Genomic DNA, 21,604 nt, shown 5'->3' with positions numbered 1-21,604 from the left:
GAGCAGGAAATGTGCTCTCTTTGTAACAGATATTTCCTGTCAGTCTTCAAGGGAAACGTTAATGGTATTCAAGCAATTAATTAATCATGGAGGGCCTGAAGACAATAAATTAATACCACAGTCACTAGGGACACGGGTATCAAACACGAAGACAGATTAAAGCCAAAGAAGGCTCTAATCTCGAGGAACTGTTTTCGACGGTACATAAAGAGCGGAAGATGGAACTTAGTGAGCCATTAAATAGCTATTTAAACATATCACTCCAAATTAATTTTGTGCTGATGAGGAGTAAGATAGCTAGAGTAATTTGTATTTTTTATTTTCAAATCAGGGGATATGCACATACATTGAAATTACTGCCAAGTAAACCTGACCATATAGTAGACAAATCATTTGAATCAATTAGAGCTGATGTAATAAAATGATTGAAGGGGATAAAGGGGATAAAGCAGATGGAATTAAAGGAATGAAGACAGAAATGTTAAAACCAGGTGGGGATATAATTTTGGAATGGCTGGTGCTTTTATTTAATAAGTGTATGGAAGAGGGTAAGGTACCTAGGGATTGGCAGATAGCATGCATAGTCCCTTTGCATAAAGGCAAAGGGGACATAAAAGTGTATAAAAATTATATCGGAATAAGCCTGTTGAATATACCTGGTGAAGTATATAGTAGAGTTATTATTGAAAGAATTAAGAGTAAGATTGAGAGCAGGATTGCAGATGAACAAGAAGGCTTTAGAAAGTGTTCACAGTGAAGCATATAGGTGAACAGTATTTATTAACTCGGAAACGGCTGATGATAGGGTGGATAGAAGAGCAATGTGGCAGATGAAGATAGAGACACTTATGCAGCATATGGGAATCTTTATTCACGAAACGTTTCGCCACACAGTGGCTTCATCAGTCCAATACAAAGAAGGCATAAGGAGAGGAGGAGAATGAGGTAATCAGTCCCTCAACCTGGAGTCGATGTGTTCAGTCCATCAATCTTGTAGAATGTACAGCATAGGGCCGTAGACGTGGCTTATATACTGTAGTGAGGTGAGGTGAAGCAGGCGGAGGCGGGGTCATAGTGGTACCATCCACTAGTCGAAGTAGGTCTTCGTCCAAAGGTTGAACAAGTGTTGAAGAATTCTTTGTAACAAGATCCCATGATACTGCAGTGTCTGACAGTTGTGATGAATGGTTTGAAAAACCGACAAGTTGAAGATAGAGACACTTATGCAGCATAAGTGTCTCTATCTTCAACTTGTCGGTTTTTCAAACCATTCATCACAATGTGGCAGATGTTGCAAATGTACGGAATATATGGCAGTGTGGAAAATTACATTTATCTGTATGTAACTCATAATGTACATACCAGTAAATAACAAAGATAATTATTATTTATCAGAGTTACATAGACAAGTAGGAATTTGGGACACCTAGGTCACAAAAAATGTCCCCCTTCGATACTTACAACTGTCATATCCACAAGTTGCTCTAGACCTATTAATTACAAATGAAAGATGCATCAACAAGAATTCTGGTAAATAAAATTTGGTGGACTGTATATTAAATTAATAAAGAATTATATATATATATACACATTTACATAACAGAAGGAGAATATCTTAAAATCACTCACCAATTTGACTGGAGATTAATGTGTATCATACTCAGAAAACCTCACTGTCTATGAAAATAACACTGGCCAGAGTTATAACATAAGACTTATCTGAGGTTCCTGGAGCTGTCTTGTCTAGTCGCCTGATATCTCAAGTTATGCAGGAATGTACATCCAACAATTTCGACTTGTATTTGCGAGGTGTCAGCCCAATTTTACCTCTAGAGCATGAAAAACTCTTCCCATTATTCACTAACGTCTGTTACTCTCAATTCAAACAACAATGGCGAGTCTCTTCTGCGCAGGCGCAGGCTTCCCATTTTTTATAACATAATTTTTATTAAATACAATATATTTTATTAATTTACATACCAATACACTATTTTCGGAAAATATACTATATATTTTCCACAGGTAGGATACTGGAGGCAGTTATGAGTTTTTACGAGGATAATCAGGAGAGAGGAAGATTGTTTTCCAGCAAAAGTAGACATTAGACAAGGATGTGAGATATCATCATGGTTGTTTAATATATTTATAGATAGGGTTGTAAGGCAAGTGAATGCTCGGGTGTTGGCAAGAGGTGTGGGATTAAGAGCTAAAGAATCTAACACGAAGTGGGAGTCATCACAGTTACTTTTTGCTGATGAGTATGGAGGGAGTGAATGCATTTAGATATTTGGGAGTGGGCTTGTCAGCAGATGGTCTATAAAAGATAACGTGAGTCAAAGAATTGATGAGGATGAAATAGGTGAGTGGAGCACTGGGAAGTCTGTGGAAACAAAGAAAGTTATCCATGGAAGCAAAAAGGGGAATGTATGAGAGTATAGCAGTCCCAATACTTTTGTATGGGTGTGAAGCATGGGTGGTGAATGTTGTAACCAAGAAAAGGCGGGGAGCAATGGAGATGATGTGTCGGACGGCAATACGTGGTGTAAATATAATGCAGAGAATCCGTAGCTTGGTGAGGAGGTGCGGTGTTTCTAGAAGTATTATTCAGAGGGCAGAGGAAGGGTTGTCGAGGTGGTTTGGATATTTAGAGAGGATGGAACAAAATATAATGACTTGGAGGGCATATAAATCGGTAATGGAAGGAAGGTGGGGTAGGTCGTCCTAAGGTAAGGTTGGAGGGAGGGGGTAAAGGAGGTTTTGCGTGCGAGGGGTTTGGACTTCCAGCAAGCGTGCGTGATTGTTTTAAATAGGAGTGAGTGGAAGCGAATAGTTTTTATGACTTGACGTGCTGTTCGAGTGTGAGATAAGTAACATGTATGAAAGGATTCAGGGAAACCGGCAAACCGGACTTGAGTCTTGGAGATGGAAAAATACAATGCCTGCACTCTTGGGGGGGGAGGAAGGTGTTGATATGTCGCATTATTTTAACTAGTATAGGCATGCCTCTACAAAGACCAAGATGGAGTAAATAATGATGAAAGTGTTTCTTATTTTTCGGGTCACCCTGTCTTGGTGGGAAACGACCGATATGTTGATAAAAATAAATACTAAAAAGATACCTGGATGAGGATTATTAGTTTAGTAAGTCTCAACAGAGATTCACAAAGAGCAGCTAAAGCCTGAAAAATTTATCGATGTCCATCACTGTAGCATCTGAGGTAGTTGATTATGGTGAAATTTAGGATACTGTTAAAATTATATTAAAGCTTTTGTTAGGGTCCCACGCAGAAGACTCTTGAAGAAAGTCGCAGCACATGGTTCTGGAAAAAATATTTTCTCATTGTTTGACAGAATTAACTAATAAGAAGAGAATTTTCATAAATAGGATGAAAGTAGAATGGAGTCCAGTCACAAGTGGCATTCCATATCAATGCTATATGACACGAAATCGTAATGACACGATTGCAAACAAACCATACCACCGGCGGGATTGAACCCGCGGTCAGAGAGTCTCAAAACTCCAGACTGTTAGCTGGTCCAGTGGCTAACGCGACGGTCTGGAGTTTTGATACTCTCTGACCGCGGGTTCAATCCCGCCCGTGATACGGTTTCTTTAATGCTATATATGAGTAAATTAGCTGAAGACAGCCCTTGTGGTTTAGCGCTTCTTTTTTATTACAATAATAGCTGAAGTCACAAAACTTGGCTGAATAAAAGATTCAGAGGAGAATACCACAGGAAGATCTGGGCAAGATAATGTGATGATCCGAGTGGTAACAGATACACTTCACTGGAGAAAAGATGGAGCTCGGTCTTGGGTGAGAGTATCGTACAGTGGGCGGAAGAACGCATCTTTTAAAAAAAAAAAAAAAAAGTCCCATCTCCTGGGAAAATAACTCTCGCTGAAGTAGAGTTTTATCATGGTGAATGTGAGACTTGTGTGTCCTGGTAAGCAGAAATCTGCAGGCAACACAGCAATGCCTGAGCGTCCATAGTAAGGATAACAGTTTACTAGAATTTATGTAAAGAATTATATGTAACACGAATCCAATGGTTATAGTAAAAAAACAGGTAAATCATGATGATTTGAGTAAATTATTCGTGCGCATAACACAACATAGTCATAAGGACCTGGTCCTGAGACCTTATCTTGGGACTTGATCCTGGGACCTATTTCACTCTAGAGAGTGAAACGATATTTAAAGCCAAGGTTTAAGTGACTGAGGACAGGCAATGTGTAGCCGCAATCAGTTCTCGTTTAGAATCATATTTGCCAAAGATTTAGAAATTCTGTAAATTCCTGCATTTTGCTTAGTGATATTGTAAATCCCAATCAGTAAAGCTTCCAGTTATGTTTGTTGACATTATGTTGGCTGGAAGCTACTCGGTCCTCATCTCAGTTGGTCAAGTGTCTTTCCATGTTTCTGTGAGGAACATAGGATGTCATGGTTGCTCGCGTTTTTGTGTTCCCTGAATCTGACAAACAGATTCCTTCCAGTTTCTTTAATCTATAAACTTATAAATACAATACAATAATGATTCTGTTTATAAATTATGCCTGTAGTAAACTCTTTGAAATGGGGGCAATCATTCTTAAGTTCACAGACACTGCACTATCTTCATTCCTTAAATAAGTATAAATAATTCAAAACAGGTAACGTTATTTTTTCTTATCATCATTATGCTACTACTACTACTACTACTACTGATAATATTTTTATAATATCTTTATAATTATCAGGATAGTATTAGTAGTGGTGATGGTAGTAGTAGTAGTAGTACTATTATGTGAAACGCTAGATCGGTGAGGATCGTAGTGGGTTGATTCTCTTTTTGTTACCAGCGACACAGACACATTACTCTCTCAGCTATGCACGGCTAAGAATGATTTTTCCTTGTCTAACATTCATTTTTTTTTGTCAAGGAAACGTTTCGGTCATTGAGCGAAATTTTGTACTTCACGTTTCTTCATCTTAAAGCCTCAATAATAATGAATGTGTATGCAGTTTTTCTTTGAAACATCATGTACTGTATGTTACTGGGAATTGTGTGGCAAGCGCGGTAACATAGTGTTAACGAAGATGATGTTTACATAGCGTAACCATATGTCATCATCCCGTCAACTGTTACCTGGCTACGTTACATGGATGACATCCTCGTTATTACGCCTAGAAGATCCGAAATTGGGTTCCTTAGGAAGGGACTTAACCCTGTTGAACTTTCCACTTTTCCACACAGATTATTATCGAACAAGAGAGAGAGAGAGAGAGAGAGAGAGAGAGAGAGAGAGAGAGAGAGAGAGAGAGAGAGAGAGAGAAACAAGGCAGCCAGGAAGCTTATAGCACTTTGCCGTATCTTGCATCTGCTTGACAGTAGGGGTTGCAAGATTCTGTACGAGGCACAAGTACGCTCACACCTTGAGTATGCTCCACTTTCTTGGTTTGCCGGCCCTTCCCCCCCCCCCCGTCATCTGCGACTGCTTGACAGAGTAGAGAACAGAGCAAGACGTCTCATCTCTCGCCTGGACCCATCCTGGATAGATCTGTCATTTCAGCAGAGCCTTCAACACAGGAGGGATGTGGGTGGCCTTACTGTTATGTACAAGGCCAATATTGTCAAAGTACCACACTTGACAGCGTGAAACAAGCTTTTATGCCACAAGACGGGCAGAAAGCAGCAACTTCACTCTGGCTGTACCCTTCTCCAGAACATCACTTCATCTGAGATCATATATACTCAGGATGACTCGAGTATGGAACACATTCGTACAACATAATGATGTCATCGAGATAAAGTCAGTTGATCAAATGAAAATGCTGGCCCACAGATGGCTCCAGCTTCATCCTGTTCCCTACTTGTATGTCTCATAACAATAAAAATGCTTCCAAATGAGCTGATGTAGGTAACAGCTCTTAGCTTGTCAATAAAGTTAGGGATCCTTAACCTTGTCAAACCCTGTGTAAAAAAAAAAAAGAGAGAGAGACCGAGAGAGAGTGAGACACACACACCATGAGAGATAACACACTTCTCTTTCTAGATGTCCTACTTCTTAAAATGGATAAGCAGTTGAAATTTAAGATGAACTCACTAATAAAATGATCTTCTACACGTCTCCCATCACGGCAGAAAATAATACGAGGGAGTCGTGATTGGCTTCTTTCTGAAAACCTATTGAGCCTGCAGCTTCCAATGTTTAGAAGAGGAATGTGACATCATTAGCAACATCTTTTCTGCAATACAGTTTCCGACACAATTCATCTGAGACTGCAGACACGGGAAGCAGAAATTCGTATCCCTTCCCAAAGGCAACAGCTCAGACTGTTGCCTAATCTTTCAACCAGGCAACACCACTGATCTACTCTCACCAGAGGACTGAAGAGTGCTAGTGTTAACGTACAAGTCTTCGTGTCATAAACCTTGACATTGTCAGACTGAAATACAGAACTTATTAGCAGCTCTGGAAAAATATTTTTATGCTCTGTGTTATTGTATAATGTTAGTTTTAGCTGTAGAACTGTTTATCACTTAATAGCCATAGCAAAAGTAACTGGATAGGATATCCCCATTACATTTACCGTTCATATCATATATTTGATTCTGCCTCAGGACCTAAAGGCCATTTGATATTACTTAAGAAGGCCATTCGATATCACTTAAAAAGGCCACTCGTTAATACTTAAAAATGCCATTTGATATTAAAAAAGGCCATTCGATATTAAAAATGTGATTCAATAATAAATCCACACTGTCATATCCTGCTATAGAGACGAATCATTAAAAGGGTGATTCTGATTTCGTAATGATCATTAGATTTTATAAATTACTCTTCAAAGCCTTCAAATATTATATGAAAGGCAGTAAGAAATATATTAATTGACTTTTGCTATCATTCCCAACCACGAATTAAACGATTTGATATTAAAATTAGTCACATGTTGTGGTAACGTGGGTGGCGTGTAGCAGGAGGAGTGATACTATTTGTAATTTCAGTCGGGTGAACGTCCTGAGATTAGCTCCCTGGAAAAATGGGTAGATTCCATCCCACCACAACATTCCACGAATCAGCACTACAAGTAATGTTCAGAGCCACTTTTCCATTATAGGAGAAAGGATGTTCTAGTCCAGGGCTCCCCAAACTCTTCGGCTCATCGACGCCTTCGTGAAGTTATAAATTGTTCATCGCCCCCAAAACATTTATTATATAATAATAATGGGTAATAATAATAATGATGACTTTATAAAAAATAGATAATAAAATAATGACAATAAAAACTGATAATAATAATGACTTCATAAAAATTTATAATAATAATAATAACTTAATAAAATGGATGCTAATAATAATAATAATAATTTTATAAAAATAGATAATAATAATGACCTCATTAAGATAGATAATAATTTCATAAAAATAGATAATATTTACATGATGAACAAATAAGAGTTAACATACCTTCTTTTACTGAAACTGTTGATATTAATGGGATGGATGAGTCTGATGAGCGTCAACAAGGACACTGATATTTGGTTGGTGATTGGGATTTTCAGTCGTAAGTCACCACACACTTCCAGGTTCAGTCTTTTATTCAGCTTAGTATTACAGTTTATTGACCCTTTCGATAGTCCCATCGATCACTATGGGGATATTGACCAATATGGGAAACCCAGTAATCTGGTTTATGAATTCACCGGCCCCGCACGGGAACCCAATTTAGGCCTACCACAGTTGGGGCCTGAAAAATGTCGAACTCCCAAGCTCACGGGTAAATAAGTGGTTAAAATAAATATATAGGCGTTAGGCCATAAACCAACAACATTACACATATAAATAGTTAATTGTTGCTTTAGTGATGCTGGATTTCTCTGTAGACAGAAAAATTTAACTATGATTTCAACAGAGATATTATGTTCATAAATGTTTACCGTTTTAAATCTTCAAGTTAATGTGTACAGTCCACTAACGATAACCCTAATTAATGATATTTCCCTCACTGATTACTTTGTGTATTAAAGCTGAAGAAAGAATTGTGGAATTATAGTTTAGGTGTCGTTGTCATAGGTTGAGTTTTATGGCTGAGTTTTCCAGTTCAAGTATATTTCGTCCTGGACCCATAGGGCAGGTTCCCCATACCGCTTTCGATGCAGAATTATCCACAGCGCTGGTGCTTTGATAAAATTATCCACAGTGCTGGTGCTGTGATAAAATTATCCGCAGCATTAGTACAGTGATAAAATTATTCACATCAGTGCATTGATACAAAATACACAGGAGAAACATGGCGGACCTTTTGTATCAAAACTGGAGAATATCACTACTGACACGTGACTCATAACATAAGCAATACATGCATCATTAGTGAGATGACATGTGTCCCTTGAAGATCTGTGTACTGGAATCTGTGCTACTTCTTCTGAGGTTTTAAGGATGTCTTCTCGGTATTCTGAATAATTGTGCCTTCAGGTGAAGGTGGTGGTGGAGGAAGCAAGGAAGTAGGTATCGCTTCAGAGAGAGAACAAGATTTATTCCTGAAACAAGGAAAGGGATTCCATTGATACCAAATGCAACCAATTGAAATTGATCTGCAACCAAGGATAAAAGCTGAAAATAAATGTGGTTGAAGGAAATGCTATCCAGAATATCAATTCGTTCTCTCTATTTTCGGGTTAATGTGGTTTGACCACATTAGTGAAGGTATTAATGTTCTTGTTCTTGGTATCACTTCTGTAGCAGCAATGACAAGCGTGCCGGAGATGGAATTCAATAATTTAGATCTGTGGTAGCAACAATAGATAGTTCGGTCGTGAGGGCTGTTACTACAGTGTATCGGGCTTTAAACAAAATAGATAGTGGTACGAGTCTATGTGGAAAAGAAGGAATTCTGGTAGTATAGATTTAGGCAGTGTAAGCGATGGGTTTCATAAATAACAGCTGTCAAGAGAGTTTACCTGGAGTTTACCTGGAGAGAGTTCCGGGGGTCAACGCCCCCGCGGCCCGGTCTGTAAGTTAATAACAAGCAAGGCAGTGTGAAAGAAACCTGTTCAAACACAGTGGCTAAAAATTACAATATAAATACGTATTAGAAACCCAAAGGTGAACAGGGAGACCATAGAGTTGAAAGGTTTCTATCTATTATTCAAATAGTGGAAGCATCTGCGACAAGATAAACAGTTTAAATTGATTGCATGTGAAGGAAAAGTTGATGCTACAAGAAGAGAAGTGGTTTTATCTGAAGAGTAGAGACATGCCTGCCGAATGCTACGTTCAGTGACCGAAGTAGTTCTACGCTGATAGAAATAGCGGAAAGTGGGTACGGGGAGCGTTATGTGCCAGAGTAAAGCGATCAAGAGTGATTCTTCTTACTAATAGTTTCACTACACGATTATGCAGTTATGCGAAATTTTAATTTTAGCTTAGTTAATTGGAAAGGTAGAGTCCAGTACCTTTCTTGATCCAAGAACAAAGTCTGGGAAAACAAGGAGACCGTATAGTATGATAACAGAAAATTCAGTATTGGATCCAGATTTTGGTTCTTCAAATTATAATGGATTTAGGGATCATCTGGAAGTATCTGGTTAGTGGGAATATCTGGTTAGTGATTCTATTGACAAACTGGGAAAGAGAACTGCAATTAGGACATATTTGTAATAATTCACAAGTTGCCCAAAAACAAGTATTCCTACAAAGAAGTTTGACCAATTAAAAGTGATCCCAAATGGATGATTAGGAGACTTTAGATCACGTCTCGGGTGAAAATAGAGGAAAAAGGACAAGGTAAACACAACAACACAATGAAATTAAAGTTGCTACAGAGCAAAAGACAAATCTAATCAAATTTTTGCTTCAGTTGCACAAATATTTTTCTGACGGACCCGCAATAAGAACTCATTTTCTCACTGCTCATTAAACTGACGCTAACTATCAATTTCTGCTTTTATTTTGCTCATTTTATTTGCACTGTGATGTGAAACTGTAAAAACAAAGCTTAAGTTTAGAAAAAGTACAAAACTTCAATTGTTCACAAAATCTACCGCACGAATGTCACTTGTAAACTGGTAAAAACGTGCGACGCATTGCAGCCACTGCTGGTGCCTGGCACCTCAAGGTTAAACAAGTATCAAACATGTACACTTATGGAACGACTCCTGTAACCAAGTTCCTCTTTGTGTAATGTCCCACATAAGGGCAGAACACTATGTGTAGTGAATATAGAGGAATTTATAAATTAATTAAAGGATGTTCATGAAATCATAAAATAAATGAAAATTATTGCCAATATTTAGATTTATTCTCAGTAAATCTTATTTCCAGCTGTAAGTTACTTGAATTTCTCTTATAAATCTTCTCTACAAATTGGTTATTGGTTAATACTTTTTGTATTGTTACGCTCGTTTTTTTTTTATCACTTGGGTGCAGTCCGCCACTTTCTAATGCGCCACTTTCTAATGCGCCACTTTCTAATGCGCCACTTTCTAATGCGCCACTTTCTAATGCGCCACTTTCTAATGCGCCACTTTCTAATGCGCCACTTTCTAATGCGCCACATTCTAATGCGCCACTTTCTAATGCGCCACTTTCTAATGCGCCACATTCTAATGCGCCACTTTCTAATGCGCCACTTTCTAATGCGCCACTTTCTAATGCGCCACTTTCTAATGCGCCACTTTCTAATGCGCCACTTTCTAATGCGCCACATTCTAATGCGCCACTTTCTAATGCGCCACTTTCTAATCATCCAGTGCGCCACTTTCTAATCATCCAGTGCGCCACTTTCTAATCATCCAGTGCGCCACTTTCTAATCATCCAGTGCACCACTTTCTAATCATCCAGTGCGCCACTTTCTAATCATCCAAAGCGCCACTTTCTAATCATCCAGTGCGCCACTTTCTAATCCAGTGCGCCACTTTCTAATCATCCAGTGCGCCACTTTCTAATCATCCAGTGCCCACTTTCTAATCCAGTGCGCCACTTTCTAATCATCCAGTGCGCCACTTTCTAATTATCCAGTGCGCCACTTTCTAATCATCCAGTGCGCCACTTTCTAATCATCCAGTGCGCCACTTTCTAATCATCCAGTGCGCCACTTTCTAATCATCAAATGCGCCACTTTCTAATCATCCAGTGCGCCACTTTCTAATCATCCAGTGCACCACTTTCTAATCATCCAGTGCGCCACTTTCTAATCATCCAATGCGCCACTTTCTAATCATCCAGTGCGCCACTTTCTAATCCAGTGCGCCACTTTCTAATCATCCAGTGCGCCACTTTCTAATCATCCAGTGCGCCACTTTCTAATCCAGTGCGCCACTTTCTAATCATCCAGTGCGCCACTTTCTAATTATCCAGTGCGCCACTTTCTAATCCAGTGCGCCACTTTCTAATCATCCAGTGCGCCACCTTCTATTATCCAGTGTGCCACTTTCTAATCAAGTGCGCCACTTTCTAGTCATACAATGCTCCACTTTCTAATCATCCAGTGCGCCACTTTCTAATCCAGTGCGCCACTTTCTAATCATCTAATGCGCCACTTTCTAATCATCCAATGCGCCACTTTCTAATCATCCAATGCATCACTTTCTAATCATCCAATGCGCCACTTTCTAATCATCCAATGCGCCACTTTCTAATCATCCAATGCGCCACTTTCTAATCCAGTGCGCCACTTTCTAATCATCCAGTGCGCCACTTTCTAATCCAGTGCGCCACTTTCTAATCATCCAGTGCACCACTTTCTAATCATCCCCTGCTCCACTTTCTAATCCAATGCGCCACTTTCTAATCATCCAATGCGCCACTTTCTAATCATCCAATGCGCCACTTTCTACTCATCCAATACGCCACTTTCTAATCTTTCAGTGCGCCACTTTCTAATCATCCAATGCGCCACTTTCTAATCATCCAATGCGCCACTTTCTAATCATCCAATGCGCCACTTTCTAATCATCCAATGCGCCACTTTCTACTCATCCAATACGCCACTTTCTAATCCAGTGCGCCAGTTTCTAATCTTCCAGTGCGCCACTTTCTAATCATCCAATGCGCCACTTTCTAATCATCCAATGCGCCACTTTCTAATCATCCAATGCACCACTTTCTAATCATCCAATGCGCCACTTTCTACTAATCCAATGCGCCACTTTCTAATCCAGTGCGCCACTTTCTAATCTTCCAGTGCGCCACTTTCTAATCATCCAGTGCGCCACTTTCTAATCATCCAGTGCGCCACTTTCTAATCATCCAGTGCGCCACTTTCTAATCATCCAATGCGCCACTTTCTAATCCAGTGCGCCACTTTCTAATCATCCAGTGCGCCACTTTCTAATTATCCAGTGCGCCACTTTCTAATCATCCAGTGCGCCACTTTCTAATCATCCAGTGCACCACTTTCTATTATCCAGTGTGCCACTTTCTAATCAAGTGCGCCACTTTCTAATCATCCAGTGCGCCACTTTCTAATCATCCAGTGCGCCACTTTCTAATCATCCAGTGCGCCACTTTCTAATCATCTAATGCGCCACTTTCTAATCATCCAATGCGCCACTTTCTAATCATCCAATGCACCACTTTCTAATCATCCAATGCGCCACTTTCTAATCATCCAATGCGCCACTTTCAACTCATCCAATGCGCCACTTTCTAATCCAGTGCGCCACTTTCTAATCATCCAGTGCGCCACTTTCTAATCCAGTGCGCCACTTTCTAATCATCCAGTGCACCACTTTCTAATCATCCAATGCGCCACTTTCTAATCATCCAATGCGCCACTTTCTAATCATCCAATGCGCCACTTTCTAATCATCCAATGCGCCACTTTCTAATCATCCAATGCGCCACTTTCTAATCATCCAATGCGCCACTTTCTAATCATCCAATGCGCCACTTTTGGCGCATGCACCATAGGTTGGCCTGAGCTAAGACATCAAAATTTCAAGACCTCAGGAAACCTACAAACAAAAATGCTGTTATAACGCTCCCGTCAAGAAACTAAGACTAACTAATGCCTCGTTAACGGCTTTTTCTTAGTACACAGCATATGCTGCCCTGGGTTTCTCGTTAACGGCTTTTTCTTAGTACACAGCATATGCTGCCCTGGGTTTCTCGTTATCGGCTTTTTCTTAGTACACAGCATATGCTGCCCTGGGTTTCTCGTTATCGGCTTTTTCTTAGTACACAGCATATGCTGCCCTGGGTTTCTCGTTAACGGCTTTTTCTTAGTACACAGCATATGCTGCCCTGGGTTTCTCGTTAACGGCTTTTTCTTAGTACACAGCATATGCTGCCCTGGGTTTCTCGTTATCGGCTTTTTCTTAGTACACAGCATATGCTGCCCTGGGTTTCTCGTTATCGGCTTTTTCTTAGTACACAGCATATGCTGCCCTGGGTTTCTCGTTAACGGCTTTTTCTTAGTACACAGCATATGCTGCCCTGGGTTTCTCGTTAACGGCTTTTTCTTAGTACACAGCATATGCTGCCCTGGGTTTCTCGTTAACGGCTTTTTCTTAGTACACAGCATATGCTGCCCTGGGTTTCTCGTTATCGGCTTTTTCTTAGTACACAGCATATGCTGCCCTGGGTTTCTCGTTAACGGCTTTTTCTTAGTACACAGCATATGCTGCCCTTTGTTTCTCGTTATCGGCTTTTTCTTAGTACACAGCATATGCTGCCCTGGGTTTCTCGTTATCGGCTTTCTCTTAGTACACAGCATGTGCTGCCCTGGGTTTCTCGTTAACGGCTTTTTCTTAGTACACAGCATATGCTGCCCTGGGTTTCTCGTTAACGGCTTTTTCTTAGTACACAGCATATGCTGCCCTGGGTTTCTCGTTAACGGCTTTTTCTTAGTACACAGCATATGCTGCCCTGGGTTTCTCGTTATCGGCTTTTTCTTAGTACACAGCATATGCTGCCCTGGGTTTCTCGTTATCGGCTTTTTCTTAGTACACAGCATATGCTGCCCTGGGTTTCTCGTTAACGGCTTTTTCTTAGTACACAGCATATGCTGCCCTGGGTTTCTCGTTAACGGCTTTTTCTTAGTACACAGCATATGCTGCCCTGGGTTTCTCGTTAACGGCTTTTTCTTAGTACACAGCATATGCTGCCCTGGGTTTCTCGTTATCGGCTTTTTCTTAGTACACAGCATATGCTGCCCTGGGTTTCTCGTTATCGGCTTTTTCTTAGTACACAGCATATGCTGCCCTGGGTTTCTCGTTAACGGCTTTTTCTTAGTACACAGCATATGCTGCCCTGGGTTTCTCGTTATCGGCTTTTTCTTAGTACACAGCATATGCTGCCCTGGGTTTCTCGTTATCGGCTTTTTCTTAGTACACAGCATATGCTGCCCTGGGTTTCTCGTTAACGGCTTTTTCTTAGTACACAGCATATGCTGCCCTGGGTTTCTCGTTAACGGCTTTTTCTTAGTACACAACATATGCTGCCCTGGGTTTCTCGTTAACGGCTTTTTCTTAGTACACAGCATATGCTGCCCTGGGTTTCTCGTTAACGGCTTTTTCTTAGTACACAGCATATGCTGCCCTGGGTTTCTCGTTAACGGCTTTTTTTTAGTACACAACATATGCTGCCCTGGGTTTCTCGTTAACGGGTTTTTCTTAGTACACAGCATATGCTGCCCTGGGTTTCTCGTTAACGGCTTTTTCTTAGTACACAGCATATGCTGCCCTGGGTTTCTCGTTAACGGCTTTTTCTTAGTACACAGCATATGCTGCCCTGGGTTTTTCGTTATCGGCTTTTCTTAGTACACAGCATATGCTGCCCTGGGTTTCTCGTTAACGGCTTTTTCTTAGTACACAGCATATGCTGCCCTGGGTTTCTCGTTATCGGCTTTTTCTTAGTACACAGCATATGCTGCCCTGGGTTTCTCGTTATCGGCTTTTTCTTAGTACACAGCATATGCTGCCCTGGGTTTCTCGTTAACGGCTTTTTCTTAGTACACAGCATATTCTGCTCTGGGTTTATCGTTAACGGCTTTTTCTTAGTACACAGCATATGCTGCCCTGGGTTTCTCGTTAACGGCTTTTTCTTAGTACACAGCATATGCTGCCCTGGGTTTCTCGTTATCGGCTTTTTCTTAGTACACAGCATATGCTGCCCTGGGTTTCTCGTTAACGGCTTTTTCTTAGTACACAGCATATGCTGCCCTGGGTTTCTCGTTAACGGCTTTTTCTTAGTACACAGCATATGCTGCCCTGGGTTTCTCGTTAACGGCTTTTTCTTAGTACACATCATATGCTGCCCTGGGTTTCTCGTTATCTGCTTTTTCTTAGTACACAGCATATGCTGCCCTGGGTTTCTCGTTAACGGCTTTTTCTTAGTACACAGCATATGCTGCCCTGGGTTTCTCAACGAGTGCTTCTACAGACAACAAACCATCAACGTCCTACTCTCTGCATTCTTCTTCATACTGTGAGGAAGGTGTGGCAGGTATAAAACAAACGGGTGCTGGAGACTGGTAGTGAAACTGAAGTCAATAGAAAGAAAAGAATGTAATGGAAACTGGGCTACATTTAGAAGATCCAAGTATTCTCTTCAGTGTCTGATACGTTGTATAGTAGATGGTATGTGACTACCAGTGAGGTGTAGATCATTGGTTGGTTAATGGGGGTTAAAACCTGTTAATTACTAGATATTATTAAGGTATATAGACAGACTGGTTATGACCATAATTTTTAAAGGGGTGGACCGGTAAGCCAGCGGAAGGCCTCGGTCAGATGACCAAAAGCTCCAAAGGCGGGTCATCATCTGACTAAGACCCGCGTCAGGAAACATTTGTCCTGTTTCCTGACGAACCTTACCTAACCTAACCTAACTACTAGATGGTCATTAAGGAGACATGCTAACCTTTTCAACACCAAAAAAGAATGTATTAATAAGTAAAATATGGGTTAATCCAAAACCTCATACATACGAGGAGAGAAATACACATCTCGGTGTATATACACTCTGTGTAGATTATAGACGCAGAATCAACACTATAATTAGAATGTTAAATAATTAAAAAAATAAAAGCTGTATAACAAATAACTTAGATATTTAAGTACTAAATAACTAATCAAAAAACATAAAACATTACAAAATATTCACTAGACAATATATATCTAAACAAAATATATTGCATAATAAAGTGTCTTTAGATAAGACATTTTAGACAATATTTCTTTCCTAAACATTTACTACCAGTTAAATTATTAAAAACTTAAACAATAAAAATAAAAATGAAGACTCTTAGCAATGAGTCAATAAACAATGAAACAAGTAACATTAAAACAAAGTAATGAGCAAAATAATTGAAACATTACTTAAAAATAATTCTAGTTTAACATGGAATTTTATGATGGTGCTGGTAGAATTTTGGGTTGAGGGAGATGTTGTTATGTGGGTGTTGTGTTGTGGTTATGAGTAGTGGCTGGTTGTAGTAATGGTGCTGTTGCTGGTGATGGTGGTTGTTGTAGTAATGCTGCAGTTGCTGGGGGTGGTGGTGGTGGTTGTTGTAGTAAAGCTGCTGTTGCTGGGGGTGGTGGTGGTGGTTGTTGTAGTAATGCTGCTGTTGCAGGGGGTGGTGGTGGTGTTGGTTGTTGTAGTAATGCTGCTGTTGCTGGGGGTGGTGGTGGTGTTGGTGTTGGATGTTTTAATAGTGAGATTGATACTGGTGGTGAATTTGGGTGCTGTTGTAGTGAGACTATTGCTGTTGGTGGTGCTAGTTATTTTAATAGTACGGATATTCCTAGTGGTTGTATTAGTTGTTATAGTATGGTTCTTGCTGCTGGTGGTGTTATAGTTAATAGTGAAGATGTTGCTGGTAGTGATAGCTCTGAATTGCTAAGATAAAATTTACCAGTCCTGAATTTAATTTGATGCGTGAGGTTTAGTTTTAAACTACGAAATTAATCCTGGCATGTGAGCACTAAAATTTGAATATTTTTAATAATATCTTCGTGTGTGGATAGGAAGCCTAGAATATTGGATATGTATCTATATTTAGGAGGACCTAGAGACTGAGTGCATCAGAGGTTGTCTTGCTGATGAGAGTATAAATACATATATCACACTCAAACTTATAAATATGTCGTAGCTAAGTAGGCGAAGTGATCATTACATTGTGCTTCCCTCTGGTGAGGGAGACATGAAGTGTGTTTCAGTCACTTCAGCAGCAACATGTATATGACAACACTGTCACTGACAGATAATCGAACTCCCTAGACTTCAGTATGCCTCACGAGAAGTCTGCCAGAATTCTGAGATGCCGTAGTCCACTCGGCCATCAATTCTTCAGAAATCAAGTGAACAACTCTCCATGTTGCTCTGTGATTCTAACACTTATTTATATATATATATATATATATATATATATATATATATATATATATATATATATATATATATATATATATATATATATATATATATATATATATATATATATATATATATATATATATATATATATATATATATATATATATATATATATATATATATATATATGCAATAAGATCACAGCAAACATGTGATATCACAATATGCACAATAACCACTGTGAAAAATAATGAAATTCCAAACCCTTTCGTGATTTCTCACATTATCAAGGAACTATAGCAAACAAAACATCAACAGGAAGGCATATGAAGGGGCAAGACTACACCTCACAATCACATCGTGAATGTGAGGTGACGTTATTGTGATGTGGTTGTGAGGTGTAGTCTTGCCCCCTTTATATGCATTCCTGTTGATGTTTTGTCTTTTATACTTCCTTGATAATGTCAGAAATCGCGAATGCCCTTGAAATTTCGCTATTTTTTCAGTGGTTTTGCATATATATATATATATATATATATATATATATATATATATATATATATATATATATATATATATATATATATATATATATATATATATATATGCAAATACTTGCAGACAGGCGATATTAGCAATGGAAGACAAGCCACGGGGGGTGGAAATCATCCACACTTCAAAGTGCGTCATCAGGAACTATGCAGTGTTGCTAAGCAGCAAGCGAAGGATTGAGTGGAAGTTTATCCAGAGTAGCGCACGGTAGGTTAATACCAGCCTGGTCGAAGACCGGGCCGCGGTGGCGTTGACCCCCGGAACTCTCTCCAGGTAAACTCCAGGCAGTCTCTGTGAGGCAGTGGTCTGTGTGCCAACCCTATGACCCTGCCCGTCCTCCCCTCCCACATGGGGCAGTAGACGGCCTCTGGGTTTTCACCAGTCAAGGAATAGGAAATTAGAAAATGCAGTAGCCAGCCCCAAACTTCTTCTAGTTACCTAGAACAGGTCATGTGACTTGAGAAAATAGGCTTCACAGTGGATAATATACATATGGATTCCTATTCTCTGTAACCCCTATATATATATATATATATATATTATATATATATATATATATATACATATATATATATATATATATATATATATATATATATATATATATATATATATATATATATATATAACATCTGGTTCCTAGATGATGGCACACTAGCAGGTACAAAAGAGTCCCTCCTACATGACCTTACACAGGTAATGACACGGGGACAGGAAATGGGTCTCGTCCTGAATCCATCCATATGTGAAATCATCTCAGTCAGTCAACAAGTGATAAATGCAGTGAGATCAAAACTACCAGGAGCAGCAGTCATTGCCCCCACAAATAGTGTCTTGCTAGGAGCACCTCTGGGAAGCAATGCCATTGACACAATTCTCAGGAAGAAATTGGAAGAGTTAAGGAGAAAGGAACAACGAATAGGCAATCTGGACACCCACGATGCCTTGTACCTTCTCACAAAGTGCTTGAGTCTGCCCAGGTTGACATATTACCTAAGATGTGCACCTTCATATGATAACCCTATACTGCACGAATATGACAGTATTCTGAGGCAGATTTTTACGAAAGTACTTAACCTTACTCTAGAAGACGGGCAGTGGAACCAAGCTACACTTCCAGTCAGACTAGGAGGCATTGGTGTCCGCAAGTCATCACAGATTTCGTTACCTGCTTTTCTGTCCTCGTGTATTGCATCCAGAGAGCTTGTAGCAGCGATTCTCCCTGAACATCTTAGGGACAAGATTGGAGTCCAGGACCAAAAATTCATTGACGGAGCAATGATCTGGGATAATCTAACGGGCTCTGAAACCAGACCTGCTCCCCCCAACAACTACAAACAATCGCACTGGGATGGTCCAATAGTGGAAAATATAGCCTCAACAATGCTTCAGAGTGTGTCAGGGAAGGATAGAGCCCGCCTCCTGGCAGTGAGAGCCCCTCATGCTGGGGACTTTCTGTTGGCTGTTCCCAACTCCAGCCTTGGCACACGCCTCGACCCACAGACCATCCGCATCGGTGTTGCCCTTCGACTTGCCGCCCCTATTCTCGCCGAACACAGGTGTATTTGTGGCAGTGAAGCAGCAGACCGATTCGGGTACCATGGTCTTGTGTGCCGTAAATCCGAGGGAAAGATTGCAAGACATGAGGAGGTTAATAACATTATCAAAAGGAGCCTCACAACAGCTGGATGCCCAGCAGTAACGGAGCCACCCCAACTATGCAGATCTGATGGCAGCCAGAAGCGTCCAGATGGTATCACCCTTCAAGCCTGGACAGATGGGAAGCAGGTGGTGTGGGACTATACATGTGCATCTACCTTGGCTGATACCTATCTCCAATACACCAAGGAGGAAGGATGGGCAGCTGCCAGCTTCAGGGAGTCCCAAAAGTCTAGAAAATATGAAGAACTTGCCCATCATTATATGTTTGTTCCCATAGGCTCAGAGACCTTTGGCTCATGGGGAAAGAGTGCATCTAAATTCCTTAAGGAGCTGGGAAAAAGACTCATCAGGTAACTAGGGATCCCAGGGCAGCTAGTTTTCTGTTCCAGCGGCTCAGTGCGGCTGTTCAAAGGGGTAATGCCTGCTGTATTTTGGGCACACGCCCCAGCTCTGAGGAGCTGGATGAGATTTTCGCCTAATAATCGGTGATACACACGTAACAACATGTACCTTATATGCCACCTTTATATCAACAATGTATCTCTTAAATCTTCTGTACCATATTATGTAATAAAATATTCCTATTGGTAAAAAAAATATATATCAAAAGATGGGGTGGTAGGGTAAGTGGAATATTCAAACGGCTTCAGGAAGAAATCCAAATATTCTTCCTTGAAGCCTTTTTATCCACTTCTCCGAGGCTGTGGGTCCCACAATTTACACCAGAGGTGGACCCCATCATATATATATATATATATATATTATATGTGTGGTGTCTAATAGGTAAAACTTGCGATTTTGGCTTAAATAGCAACGCTGTTCTTGCCGAATAAGGCAAGCGAAAATTTGTGTATGCAATAATTTCGCAAAAAGTCATTCTAATCCTAACGAAAAAAAATATTTTTCATTGTGTTTGTTTATTATTAAATTACTGTAAACTTATCTAAAATATATTTAGTTGGATTAGGCTAAACTAAATTGCGCTTGTTATAATGAGGTTAGGTAAGTTTGCTAAGGTCCTTTTGGTACAAAATTATTAATTTTTCCATTAACATAAATGAGAAAAATATATCTTTAAAAGTACAGGAGATTTTTTTTAGAATGGACTTAATTTTAAATGAGATCTTGGTAACCGACCAATTTTCCCTGTTCGGCACGACATATATGTCGTGCCGAATAGGCAGAACTTGCGATCTTGGCTTAAATAGCAGCTCTCATCTTGCCATATAGGACAAGTGAAAATTTGTGTATGCAATAATTTCGCCAAAATCATTCTGAACCTAACGAAAAAAATATATTTCACTGTGCTTGTTTAGTATTAAATTATTGTAAACAAATCTAAAATATATTTAGTTGGGTTAGGTTAAAATAAATTATTCTTGTTATAATAAGGTTAGGTAAGTTTTCTAGGATTCTTTTGGAGCAAAATTAAAAAAAAATTATATTAAAATTAATGAAAAAATACATCTTTAAATATATAAGAGGAAATTTTATAAAGGACTTAATTTTAAATGAGTTCTTGCTAATTGACCAGTTTTACATATTCAGCACGATATATATATATATATATATATATATATATATATATATATATATATATATATATATATATATATATATATATATATATATATATATATATATGCAAGGAATTCGCAAGAGCAGGCGAAATATACACAAACACTGATCTCCTTCAGCCAGAGATCAGTGTTTGTGTATATTTCGCCTTCTCTTGCGAATTCCTTGCATTGTTAAAATTCTCTAGTAAGGCTGATGCTTACAGGGGATGAAATGAAAAGCTGTAAGCCTTCTCCCTGAAAGCTGGCTGCCTTGGATCAACGTGTAGCGCTAGCTACACGCCAAGGTATTGTCCAGTGTAGGTAAATTGGTATAGCACTGCGTACCTTGTTCTAAGGTTCGTAGGTTCGAATCTGCTTCAGCCAGAGATCAGTGTTTGTATATATATATATATATATATATATATATATATATATATATATATATATATATATATATATATATATATACACACAAGTTAGAGTATGTAGGAAAGTGCGAGATTATTTTTCAGTAAAAGTAGGCCT

The sequence above is a fragment of the Cherax quadricarinatus genome, chromosome 76 (genome assembly GCF_038502225.1).
Source record: "Cherax quadricarinatus isolate ZL_2023a chromosome 76, ASM3850222v1, whole genome shotgun sequence".
Taxonomy (NCBI): domain Eukaryota; kingdom Metazoa; phylum Arthropoda; class Malacostraca; order Decapoda; family Parastacidae; genus Cherax; species Cherax quadricarinatus.
This window is presented reverse-complemented; position numbering follows the sequence as displayed.